The sequence below is a fragment of the Odontesthes bonariensis genome, chromosome 3 (genome assembly GCF_027942865.1).
Source record: "Odontesthes bonariensis isolate fOdoBon6 chromosome 3, fOdoBon6.hap1, whole genome shotgun sequence".
Taxonomy (NCBI): domain Eukaryota; kingdom Metazoa; phylum Chordata; class Actinopteri; order Atheriniformes; family Atherinopsidae; genus Odontesthes; species Odontesthes bonariensis.
In genome coordinates this window covers 35053679-35067821 of record NC_134508.1, presented here as the reverse complement: position 1 = coordinate 35067821, position 14143 = coordinate 35053679, and the positions used below count along the sequence as shown (strand labels likewise).

At 40.1% G+C, this 14143-nt stretch overlaps 1 pseudogene; it reads left to right on the top strand.

The window, feature by feature from the left end:
• LOC142376976 (dynein axonemal heavy chain 8-like) overlaps positions 1–14143 on the top strand; it is a 58488-nt pseudogene that overhangs the window by 31289 nt on the left and 13056 nt on the right.

The following is a 14143-nucleotide window of genomic DNA, read 5'->3' as shown; positions in this document are numbered from 1 at the left end:
GGTTTTGCGCATGCGCCGAGCCGATTTTCTAAGTTTCGTTTTCACGCCCATAATGTTTTGCTACCCTGCGTCTCAGCTGGTGTGTAACGGTAACATCCTCAAAATCCTGATTATTTTCTCTTTTGGAAGACATGGAAAGTAATAAAACACTCATCGTATTAACAAGCAGTTTAACATGCACAAATGGGGTGTCTGAAACATGACGCATATTTGAGCATGTTGAATAAGTGGAAGGCGCCTATGAAAGTTCCGTTATCCAAGAGGCAGCGGCTTTTCTCTCACAGAGTTTATTCGAGGAAATGTACCTTTTCTTGTTTTTTAAATATAAATATAACGTATATATTTTTTATATTTCCTGTGTTTTCTGTTTTGCACAATAAATTTAATTTAATATTGCTGCAAAAATCCTGATTGAAAGTGTTTATTTGGTGCTATGGTAACCACTGAGAAACTGTTCTGTTGTAATTTATATACAAAAGTACCATACCGCGGTATATACCGTATACCGTCAGTGGCTCAAATTTTACCGGGGTATACATTTTAGGCCATACTGCCCACCCCTACTATTGTACAATATACTATTGTGTGATGTAAGATGTTTGCTAGTTTTTGTTTTTCAAGTGTAAATATAAGCTTTATTATTATTATGGGTATGCATGCTAATATAGTTCTCTTCTTAAAATAAGGGGGCAGCACATTTAAGAATCTAAGTTATGTAGGACAATACATTCATTTTGGACTTGTTTATTTAGCACATATCACAAACAAAGCGCTTGCGGCCATTATTACACAGCTGTGTCCCGTGTACCAAACGCCTCTCTGTCTGTGTTCTGACAGAAAGGTGTGTTAATTACGCAAAGTGTTTCTGAATTATTTAAAACAACTAAAGTGTACTATTATTCTTAGCTATGGATGATGTCTTTAACTAGACATCATGTAGATGGTGGGTTGACGCAGTCACTTAACTGATAGCTCAGTGATTAGCTTAGTGGCTTTTGCATCCAAAGGTTATGAGTTTGAATCCAGCATTTTACAAGTTTGCCCTGCGTTTATTTTCTTGATATGCAGAATTTTATTTTTGTAGTGTCAAGGAAGCAAAAGCTTGATTCTGTGTGGGTGGATATGATTGTTATGGATGTGCAACCATTTTCTATTGTGGAAGATAAAGGTTTCAAGGTACGGTGGCTAGTAGTTCTAGTAGAACTACTAGCCACTTTCAATGTAACACAAGCACTTGTCATATAAAATCACAATTTTCTTTCTTTTACGCTTTTTATTTTGTACATATTAAAGTATAACAAGGACAATGAGGCTGGTTGAAGCAGATGATACTTGCGGTGCACCACCAGATTCCACTGTTCTGTGTGGTTTCAAAGCCCCGAAACTTTGGTTCATTTCCTGGCACAATCAGATGAACTCTGTGGAAGCTTCATGAGGCTTCACCGGCCATCCCTACTTTTTGTATCCAAATCCGGCTTTAAACTTCTCCACAACAGTATCTCGGACCTGCCTGGTGTGTTCCTTGTTGTTCATGATGCTCTCTGCGCTTTGAACAGAACCCTGAGACTATCACAGAGCAGCTGCATTTCTACGGAGACTTGATTACACACAGGTGGATTCTGTTTATCATCATCAGTCATTTGGGACAACATTGGATCATTCAGAGATCCTCACTGAACTTCTGGAGAGAGGCCCCGTTTACACAATAGGAAGACGCAGATATTTTCCTGCGGTTTGGCCTCTCATTTACACCAAAACCCCGTTTTTATCACAGAAAACGATTATTTCTAAAACCTCCGGCCAAAGTGGAGATGTCTGATAACGCCGGTTATGTGTTGCCGTGTCAACTGGGAGAAACGGCGTTCTAGGTTCTTAAACGTCACATTATGCGCCAGAAAATGCTTAACGTCATGCGAGCGCCTTATGTTTACAGTTTGTTTGGCTACTGATCAGGATTATCATGGATGATGTTAAAGTTCTACTAATTTTTACGTTTGTGCAAACGATTCTGGCCTTATTGCATTTGCCACCCCAAACCTGCTCGCACAGTTCAAAATAGAGGAGCATCACTTTTCCGTGGCTCTCCTGCGTCCAGTATCCACTGACTGTCTATATTTCCCTCTTATTGCCTTCAGTTTTGTTGTGATATTTGCTCGCGTTACCTCCTCCTTCACATGAGGAAAGTCCTCGATTCTGAGGATTTTGATTGGCTTGCATGGCTTTATTCGCGCTTTTATGCGGGTTGATGTAAATGACAAGTTTTTTGAAAACGATGTTGTGTGCACGATGTTATTATTGAAAACGGAGGGGGGGAAATATTCGTTTCTCTAAATACCCGGCTATGTGTAACTGTGGCCTGAGTTTGCTGCACTGAAAGTAAAGGGGCCGAATAATATTGCACGCCCCACTTTTCAGTTATTTATTTGTTAAAAAAGTTTGACACATCCAATAAATTTCATTCCACTTCACGATTGTGTCCCACTTGTTGTTGATTCTTCACAAAAAAATAAAATGTTATATCTTTATGTTTGAAGCCTGAAATGTGGCAAAAGGTTGAAATGTTCAAGGGGGCCGAATACTTTCACAAGGCACTGTATCTACGGCCTGGTAAGGATCAGAGGATTTATCCATTATGATCTGTTAAACCTTAAAACTGAAGGAGGGTGTACAATCTTTTTCAGGGTAAATGCTGATTGGAAAACCCATGATATTGGTTGTACCGTCACATGTTAGCCTTTGCTAGTTTTTTTTTTTAATTTGGTGTTTTAAAGGAGTGATTCAAGCTTTACATGGGAAATTCTTTCTCTTTCCTTTTTTTAGGTTTATTAAAGAAGGCATTGATGGCTGAGACCAAAGCCTGGAAGAAACTGATCTGCAGATACTTGAAGGAGGATTACAAGAAGAAAATGATTAACATCAGTTTACACATCAACAAATACCTTGTACAAGTATCGCATTCTGTTTCTAATCTGGAAGATGTGCGTCATGCCATGGGCACCCTGTCAAAGCTTCGAGATGCTGAAATTCAGACTGATATGACATTAATTTCTATTGAGGTATGACTAGGACGGTCATTCATTTTTTTAGACATATACAGTACCTTAAGCAGAGCTCCCTCTTTGACCTTTACAGTTGCAAACATTGCAGACTGATAAGAAACATGAAATAATGTTGTTTACAGGAAGCCTTTGAAATATTGACCAAAAATGAAGCAGAAGTGACCAAAAGAGAAGCAGAAGGAGTGTACAATCTGAGGCATCTCTTCACACAACTTCAGTCTAAAGCTGTTAGTACTATCAAGACATTCAGGCTTTTTTCTTTAAATGATTTTTTTCATGATGTGTTCCTCTGTAACAAAGCTTCGATAATGAATTTTGAACTCGGATTTTCTCAGAGATCAGTGCAAGATGAGCTGGTTTGCATGCAGCCCAAGTTCAAACGAAACCTTGTGGAATGTGTTGCTGTTTTCGAGAAGGATGTTTACTCTTTTAAGGAAGAATACGACTCTGTAAGTAATCTGTGAATGACCTTGTTTCTATGGGTGTTTGGAAAAATGTAGACGTTCTTATCAGCTCATATGATCCTGCATTTCAGGAAGGCCCAATGGTTGAAGGAATTCCTCCACAAGTAGCCAGCAGGCAGCTGCAAGCCTTTCAGGTACCATTACTGCTCACTCTCACCGTTCTATATTCCAGTTAATGTTTTACGCTTAAAACATGTGAGGAAGAAGAAGAAAAGCCTTTAGCTTTATTTTGAGTGGAAGATTATCTATTTTGATAGAGACTTATAAAGACAAATTGAAAAGAAATTCAAATCAAAAGACTACAAACTACATGAAACAGCAGTACAAAAATGTGAAATTACATTTAATTTGAATTTTGGTTTTGGTTTTATAAACATGGCAGTTTTCTTCTCGTTTGCTGAATCTAATTTTATTGCCAAAAAATGTTCTTTTTACTCAGGCTAGATTTGATGAACTGTGGAGAAATTTCACCACATATACTTCTGGGGAGCAACTTCTCGGCTTACCTGTTACGGAGAATAACTTTCTACACCAGAAGAAGTTTGTTACTATCCTGACAAAGCTTTCTATCAGAGCCATCAATGAAAATTCCATTAATATTAACTAACAAAGATTGTAATATCTTTTAAGGATTTTTCCTTTTTTTTTTTTAGAAAAGAGCTTGAGCTGCTTCGGAAACTCTACGGCCTGTATGATACAGTGATGAGTAAGATCAGTGGGTACTATAAAATCCTGTGGACAGACGTGGACATTGAAAAGATCAATGCAGAACTTGTGGAATTTCAGAATAGGTGGAGTATTTCTGAGCCATTACAACCTGCTTTGTGCCAGCATTGTATTTTTGATTTCTTTTGTATTCCTGTGATAGATATATTGTTTATCATCTCTATTTGTAGGTGCCGGAAGCTGCCCAAAGCACTAAAGGACTGGCAAGCCTTCCTTGACCTAAAGAGGACCATTGATGATTTCAATGAGTCGTGCCCGCTGCTGGAATTGATGGCAAACAAATCCATGATGCGGAGACACTGGGACCGGATTGGAGACTTAACTGGACACCAATTTGAGGTGGAGTCCAAAACCTTTATGCTGAAGAACATCATGGAAGCCCCTTTGCTGAAGTACAAGGATGATATTGAGGTTCGCTGGAAGTTTGAATACATTTAATTCCACAGTTCTAGCAACAATATTTCTTCTTTTTGTATGTGTCTAACCTCCTTAGCCTGGCTTTCTTCATTCATAGGACATCTCCATATCTGCTGTAAAAGAGAAGGATATTGAGGCCAAATTGTCACAGGTAAAAGACTTGTGGTCTGGTCAGACCCTTAGTTTGATGACATTCAAGGATAGAGGAGAACTAATGCTGAAGGGGGCAGAGACAGCAGAGATTCTTACCATCCTGGAGGATAGCTTGATGGTACTGGGCTCACTGCTAAGCAACAGGTAATACAAGTTAACAACAGCTTCAGATTTACATTCCACTGATTAAATCAGTTCCTAAGGAGCCTTGAACTCCGGAACAATATAATGAAAGTCTGTTAAACTAAAGTGAATGTACGCACTTAGTTAAAGAGGAAGAAGTAGAAATAAACTTATCTTGTTCTTAACAGATTTGACATTTACCAACAGCATTTTACAACACCTTTAAAGTTTTAAGTAGCTTGTGTCCTTATCTGCTTTGTACAGGTACAGTGCATACTACAAAACAGAGATCCAGGATTGGCTCTCCAATCTTTCAACATCATCGGAAGTCATTGAACAGTGGGTTATTGTGCAAAACTTGTGGATCTACTTGGAAGCTGTGTTTGTTGGGGGTGACATCGCCAAAGACCTCCCACAGGTGCAGTTCATGCTTTCTATCCTGGGGAAAACTACACCTTAGAATGCTTCCTTAAGTAAAATTCAAACTGCCCTTTTTTTTTCTATTACAGGAGGCAAAACGCTTTCAAGATATCGACAAGTCCTGGATTAAGGTCATGCAGCGTGCTCAGAAGGTGCCAAAAGTGGTGGACTGCTGTGTGGGTGACCCAATGTTAGGGCATCACCTACCCGAGCTTCAGAAACAGCTAGAGCTCTGTCAGAAATCTCTTGCAGGGTAATTCTTTACGAACAACATTAGTCCAAATACTTTAGATTGACTCAAAAAATAAGATGTGCAGAATTAAATAGATTGTTGTTATACCAGTGCAGTGGGTGTTGATGTTACGTATTTCTAATTTAACAGTTACCTTGAGAAGAAGAGGCTCCTTTTTCCAAGATTCTTCTTTGTATCCGATCCATCTCTTTTGGAAATCCTTGGACAAGCCAGCGACTCTCATACAATTCAGGTTAGAATGAGTTTGAACATTGTTGTCACTATGAATATATGGATATACATATACCTATATATAGATATATATCATTTTTAAATTCATTTATTTATATATTCAGTTAAGTAATTAATATAAATTACAGCCATACATCTGAATGTTTGCATGATGTCTTAAAATGAAAATTCAAATAATCACTATGACCTCTTTAAGTTTTACTTGGATAACTTTCAAGTTGACATTTTATCACTTGACAAAAGTCAATTTTGATACAATTGTGTTTCAGTCTCATCTCCTTGGAGTGTTTGACAATGTCAACGAAGCAGAGTTTCATCCAACGAAATATAACAAGATTTTGGCCGTTCTCTCACAGGAAGGGGAGAAATTACCGGTATGTCGTGTGCTTTTAAAGAGTTTAACTGATTCATTTTGGTTTTCTCAACATGTAAAAATATTCCATTGTACAGCCCCAATTCCTAAAAGGTTTGACCACTGTTTAATGTATAATTAAAAACGGAATGCAGTGATTTACAAATCTCATGGATGGTCCCACTCCTTCTTTGTCCGGAGGACGCAGCGTCTGTGATTTCTAAAAAGAATTTTAAATTTTGATTTGTCTAATGACAAAACAATTCTACACTTTTCCTCAGTTCACTCTAAATGAACCATGGTCCAGAGAAGATGGCAGCGTTTCTGGATGGCATTCACATAGGTTTCTTCTTTGCATGATAGAGCTTCTTACTTGCATTTGTGCATGGCAAGGCAAGCTGTTCTCACAGACAGTGGTTTCTGGAAGTGTTCCTGAGCACATGTAGTGATTTCCATGACAAAATTATTGTAAAAAGTTTGTAATACAGAGCTGCCTGAGGGCCCAACGACGACAGAGATTCTACATAGATAGATTCTATCAATCTTTGAATGATATTTTGTACTGTAGACCAGTACAAGCTCTGCAGTTGCCTGATAACGAGCTGATCATTTCAATCAGGTGTGTTGGAGCAGGAAACCTCTAAAACATGCGGGGCAGTGGTCCCCGAGGACCAGGTTTGAAAAACACTGCAGTAGACAATGAAATATTGTGTTACTTTGAGGAACAGTGTTCTGAAATTGCTCCAACATTTGTTGACATAGTTTTTTTGCAGGTTGCTGAGCCCCTGCTCCCTGCTACTTTAAGGGGCTTTTCCAATACCCAGTCATATCCAGCTGCTACACGTTCCTCCAGCTGTTTCCTTTTAGTAGCACTTGCTTTTCCAGCCTATTGCAGATCCCTTCCCAACTTATTTGAGACATTTTGCTACCATCAAGTTCAAAATATTTCATTAAACAGTAAAATGTCTCACTTTCAACATTTTATGTTTTCTTTGACCTAATTTCAACAGAGTGTCCCGACTATATTGAAATTGGGGCTGTAAATCCCTTTTACAGTTCGTGTAAATGGAAAAAAAAAAAAAAAGATTTCTAATCTTTGGTAGTTTAATCTGTAACATTGCTTGGGTGTATCAATTCTTCGGTTTTTAGAAATCTTTGATAATTGCAGTTTGATAAACGTGTATTTCTGCTTTCAGCTGGACAAATGTGTCATGGCGCAGGGAGCTGTGGAGCTCTGGCTTGGAGAGCTGTTGCTGCAACAGCAAGCCTCCTTACACTCCATCATCAGAGCTTCAGATCTAGAGATAAACGATGAAGACTTTGACCTTCTCACTTTCCTTGACAAATATCAAGCACAGGTGAGTAGACAACATTGTGGCCGCTTGGAAATACATTTAGCAGGTTGATTTCTAATGCAAGCCAGTATCTATCAGGTCGCCATGGCTTGCACCTCCAGCAGGTTGTACTGTGTGATATTTGCTTTTGTTATAGATTTTCTCCACAGCTTCAGTCTTGTACTAAATCTATGACACAACTTTCCTCCTTTGTGGAAAAAAGTTTTTTAAATAACAAGTGTGAATATCTTTGGAGTTTTGTACGGAAGCCCAGAGCGGACGTGGTACGTATAAACTTTTGTTTGATGGTTTTCGATCATTTCCAGAAAACAATAATCGTTTTCTCCAGATAACGAGATAATTATCTCGTTATCTGGAGAAAACCATCAAAAAAAAAGTTTATACGTACCACGTCCGCTCTGGGCTTCCGTAGTTTTGAGAGATACGATGGTATCATAATTGATTTCTATATTCATAGAGTTCCCAAGATTCATTTTATTCTGCCTTGTCTGTTTTAAGGTGGGCTTGTTAGGAATCCAGATGCTTTGGACAAGAGATTCTGAAGAGGCCCTAAGAATCGCTGCCGATAAGAAGGAGATCATGCCTCTTACGAAAAAGAGGTTTCACAACCTACTCAGCATGCTCATTAAACAAACCACCTGTGACCTGAGCAAATTCGACAGAGTCAAATATGAAACACTTGTCACAATTCATGTGCACCAGAGTGACATTTTTAATGACCTGGTAAGGTTTTTTTCTTCAGTAAATGTCTGTTCTTTTCTTTCTGTAAAACACTTGAGTTAAGCTCCGCTTTGTTTGCAGGTAAAGAAGCGTGTGAAATGTATCAGCGACTTTGAATGGCTGAAGCAGAGCAGATTTTACTTCAAGGAGGATCTGGACAAAGTCATTGTATCCATAACTAATGTCGACTTCATCTATCAGAACGAGTTCTTAGGCTGTACTGATCGGCTGGTCATCACCCCTCTGACTGACAGGCAAGAAAAGAGAAAATTGATTTTTATAAGCAACTTGCTGTAATAAGTCAACTTTGCTTGTAGGTTTTAATTCCTATGTTGCATTCAAGAACAGTTTTTTTTTTCTACAAAGGTGTTATATCACACTGGCCCAGGCTCTGGGCATGAGTATGGGAGGAGCTCCTGCTGGGCCAGCCGGCACCGGTAAGACTGAAACCACCAAAGACATGGGTCGTTGCCTTGGCAAGTACGTTGTGGTCTTCAACTGCTCGGACCAAATGGACTTCAGAGGACTCGGCAGGATATATAAAGGTACATTAGGCAATGAAACAAGTCATCGAGCAGTGGTGTACAGTTTCATTTATGTGATGTCCTATTGTGTTTTTATTTTCCAGGCCTTGCACAGTCAGGGTCCTGGGGCTGCTTCGATGAGTTCAACAGAATCGACCTGCCAGTGCTTTCCGTTGCTGCTCAGCAGATCTCAATTGTTCTGACATCACGAAAGAAACACAGAAGCACTTTCATTTTTACGGACGGAGACTGCGTGAACTTGAATCCAGAGTTCGGCGTGTTTATCACCATGGTAAGACATGGAAACACACAGTCCTATTAAAAGAAACTCCTTGAAACTAGATGGAAAACATTAGATATACAGTATATACAAAGATATGTCATGCCTCTGTATCTAGAATCCAGGATATGCAGGCCGTCAGGAACTTCCTGAAAATCTAAAAGTGCAGTTCAGGACAGTGTCCATGATGGTGCCAGACAGGCAGGTGGGTCAAGGCTTCTTTCTGTGGAGAGAAACGTTTTTCTTTTTGCTGTGGTCCTAACACATCCCTCTACACTTTTGTCTCCGACAGATTATAATGAGAGTCAAACTAGCCAGTTGTGGATTCAATGAGAATGTTAACTTAGCACAGAAATTCTTTGTTCTTTACAAACTTTGTGAGGAGCAACTCACAAAACAGGTGAGAATCTTGTTAGCATTTCATAAGTCCTATTTTGTTTGGTTATTGAACTACTGACATATAACCTCTGCTATTTGACAGGTCCACTATGACTTTGGACTAAGGAACATCCTGTCTGTGTTGAGAACACTTGGGGCGTGTAAAAGAGCTCGACCTGATGACACTGAGTCCAGCACTGTCATGAGAGTGCTTCGTGACATGAATCTGTCCAAACTGGTATCACACAAACTTAGTTCTTACCAACAGCTGTGATATATTGAATTGTATTGAATTGTGGGTGTGAAAGTATACTCTGTACACTGGATACAGTGCTGTGAATAAAAAAATCCATCTGTGTGTTTCAGGTGGATGAGGATGAGCCCCTCTTCCTTAGTCTTATCAATGACCTGTTCCCTGGTATCCAGCAGGACAACAGCACATATACTGAACTTCAAGCTGCTGTTGCTAATCAAGTTGAGCTTGCCGGTCTCGTTAACCACCCACCGTGGAACCTCAAGCTTGTTCAGGTGCCTTAAAATTGTTGTTTAGCATAATTATTATAAAGTTAGCTTTTGGAAAGTACTTTTCTTACTGGTATATCACTGTTGCTGTCTGGGTCAGCTTTATGAGTCTTCTCGAGTGCGCCATGGGCTGATGACTTTAGGCCCAAGTGGGGCCGGGAAGACCTCGGTTATCAACGTTCTTATGAGATCACTGAGTGAATGTGGAACCCCACACAGAGAGATGCGCATGAACCCCAAAGCAATCACTGCTCCGCAGATGTTTGGTCGTCTGGATGCAGCAACTAATGATTGGACTGATGGAATCTTTTCCACACTGTGGCGGAGGTCACTCAAAGCTAAGAAGGGTAATTCCAACATTTTGTCAACATCTAAGCTAAGAAAGTGCTTGTGATTAATACAGATGAGATCCTAAGAAAAAATATAAAACTGTCCAAATGAAAACGGTATTGTATTAAATAATATCTAAGCAATACATAGTATTGTACTTTAGACATTTTTATCATATTACATTCAGTATAACACAATATAAAGGTTGTTGCAATTTTAATGTGATGCTAAATACTGCATCTGCACGATATTACTGCCCAGCTTCAACAAGACAATGAAAATGTCAGCTCAGAAGCTGAGCACTTTTCTTAAGCTATAGATGCCAGTTCATGCATATTTAGAGCTAAAATATGAGACGTCACATGAGACAGCCAGTATGGTTTACTGCACAGTGCGTTGTAACCAAAACACAACAAAACAAAATGGTGCCTTGGTCGTAAGCACCTCGTCCCTGACATGTAATCCCACCTTTCAGATTGACACCACCGCATACGGAACTACACTTAGCCTTGTCTGGTCCGAGGGTAGCAGCTGGGGCAAATCCCAGGCTCCTGTTCCTACGGGACCCCAAAACAGGCCCCTTTTAAGTTCTGGGAATGACAGTGGAGATGCTGTTGTCCTTGGCACACACTGGCTCGCCCACTTTTGATCCAGTAGTGGGACAGCGGCTCATTAGTGACTGACAAAGTGCCAGAGGCTGCCGGAGAACTCAAACATTTAATTGCTTCGACGGGTTTACTCTTCAGGGGAAGTCATCTGGATTGTGCTGGATGGTCCCGTTGATGCAATATGGATCGAGAACCTCAACTCAGTCCTGGATGATAACAAAACACTGACCCTGGCTAATGGTGACCGCATCGTCATGTCACCATCCTGCAAGTTGGTGTTTGAGGTGCACAACATGGATAATGCCTCCCCTGCTACTGTGTCCCGTGTGGGAATGGTTTTTATAAGCTCCTCAGCTCTCAGCTGGCTACCCATCCTCCAGGTACTTTTGTGATATCTAAGTGTTGAAGACTTTTTTTTTCCTGAAAAAGAACAATGCTTTGTAAGCAGTGCTTAGATAGAACTTGGCTTTTGTATTGCAGGGATGGGCCAAGAAGCGCCCTGCTAGAGAGGCAGAGAGCATCATCGGTTTATATGAAAAGACATTTGAGGATGTTTACATGTATATGAGGCAAAACCTTAAACCCAAAATGGAGCTTTTGGAGTGTAACTACATAATACAGGTGTGTATTTAAAAAAAAAAAAAGACTGAGAATAAAAACAGAATCAGATGATGCCTCGAAGCCTGAATTGTTTGACTATGTTCCTTCTTCAGTCCGTCAATCTGCTGGAGGGCCTCCTCCCAACCAAGGAGACAGAGGGCTTTGCTGGAAGCAAGCACCTTGAGCGCCTCTTTGTCTTTTGCCTGATGTGGAGTCTGGGAGCTCTTTTAGAATTAGAGGACAGAGACAAGCTGGAGGTCTTCATGAGAGGTCATGAAAGCGAAATTGATGTGCCTCAAACCAAGCCGGGAGAGACTATATTTGAGTACATGGTCAACACAAACGGTACAGTTATTTGACACGTAAAAGAGCATCAATTTGATGTTTTTTTTTGTATAGTTTAAAGTGAACAAGCATTTGAATGTGGTGGCATGGTGGTTAAGTTAGCACTTCACAGCAAAAAGGGTATTATTGCGGGGTTTGTGTGCCCTCCCTGTATCTGCATGGCTTACACTGTAGTTGCGAGTGTCTGATTGTCCGTCTCTGTATTAGTCTTGTGTTGGACGCTCTAGCGTCCCTGCCTTCTTAACCAATAGCAGCTGTTAAAGGCTTCAGCCTCCTGCTACCCTCAACAGGGTTTACAGAATCTGGTCTCATTCCAGAGGCATCAGATTCGGAGATTTTGTTAAGACCCCTTCGCACTGCATATACCCACCTGAGAGTAATCTTTAGTATCAGTTATACGTTGTTAATTGTTGTGAAATAAGATGTATTAGAAATATTTGCTTTAGATGTCTGATACTGCCTCGAGTGGTGCGCCACAGCACAGACATGAAAGGACCCATTGTGCATACGTTCAGCACATCGCCAGCTTTGACAACGATGGGATGAGAATGGGTTTATATGTGACTAAAAAGAATGGCGACTTTTGTTTTAGGTGAATGGTGTCACTGGAACAATCTTGTGGAGGAATATGTCTATCCAACTGACCATGTGCCTGACTACACCTCCATTCTTGTTCCAAATGTGGATAACACAAGAACCTCTTTCTTGCTGGAGACTATTGCCAAACAACACAAGGTGATCTTGTGGTTTTTAAAAGAATATTTAGATAATGTTTATACTTAAAAATATGTTACTTTTTGTCTAAACTCTAAATGTTTTATATGTACAGGCCGTACTGCTTATTGGTGAACAAGGGACAGCGAAGACAGTGATGATCAAAGGCTATGCAAAGAAATACGATCCTGAGACGGATCTGTTCAAATCACTGAACTTCTCATCTGCCACAGAGCCCTTGATGTATCAGGTAAAAGATATTTTAAAATGCTTTTTGTGCTTGAATTTTTACAGTCCTACATTGGTTCATGTTTGCAAAAACTTTCTTCGTACACAGCGATCAGTGGAAAGTTACATTGAGAAAAGGATTGGCAGCACCTATGGACCCCCAGGAGGACGCAGGATGACCATCTTCATCGATGACATAAATATGCCTATTGTCAACGAATGGGGAGATCAGGTGTTGCTTTCTTTTTTTTTTTTAATGAACATCTGTCTGTCTATCTGTCGCTTTAATCTGATGAGTTACTTTATGTGGCTATCCAACCAGATCACAAATGAGATAGTCCGCCAGATGATGGAAATGACTGGCATGTACAATCTGGATAAACCAGGAGATTTCACCACGATTGAGGATGCACAGATTCTGGCTGCCATGATCCACCCTGGTGGGGGTAGAAATGACATCCCACAAAGACTGAAGAGACACTTTACAGTCTTCAACTGCACTCTGCCAGCCAACACCTCCATTGATAAGATCTTTGGTAGGTTGGTCTAAAATAATCCCATTTGTTCTGCTTCCATTACTGTAGTTTTCATTTTACAGTTAACGGTTTCTTCATGTTCTTTTTGTGCAGGTGTGATTGGCTCTGGATATTTCCATGAATGCAGGGCATTCCAGCCAAGCATATCAGCAATGGTTAAATGTCTAGTGTCTGCTGGGAGGATCGTTTGGCAGTGGACAAAGGTACTTACCTGGAATATGATGAGAAGTTTATAATAGGAATTGATTATAGGTATATGGTATTGATAAGTTTGTTAACTTGTTTTATGACACCACATTGAAGGTCAAAATGCTTCCAACACCATCAAAGTTCCACTACATTTTCAATTTGAGGGACTTGTCCAGGATCTGGCAGGGAATGTTAAACGTTAAGGCAGAGGAGTGTGGTGACATCTCCACCCTATTGGCTCTTTTCAAGTGTGAATGTACAAGGGTGATAGCAGACAGGTAAAATCCTTTTTTAAGTTAAAAAACAAAAAGTTGGAAGAAAGCATTACTCTAAGACTTTGCTTTGTTGCAGGTTTATTTGCTCTGAGGACAGAGATTGGTTTGAGAAGGCTGTATGTCGTGTCATCCAAGAGCACGTTGACCCAAACCTCGTTCAAGAGCTTCATTCTGAGCCGTATTTTGTGGACTTCCTCCGAGATGCACCTGAGCCAACTGGAGAGGAAGACGATGATGCCTGTTTTGATGCCCCTAAGATCTATGAACTGGTGTGAAATCTGAATTCGTACATCAGCGCTTGATAGTTTCATGGTAGTAAGTTGATGGAGGAAACTGTCACC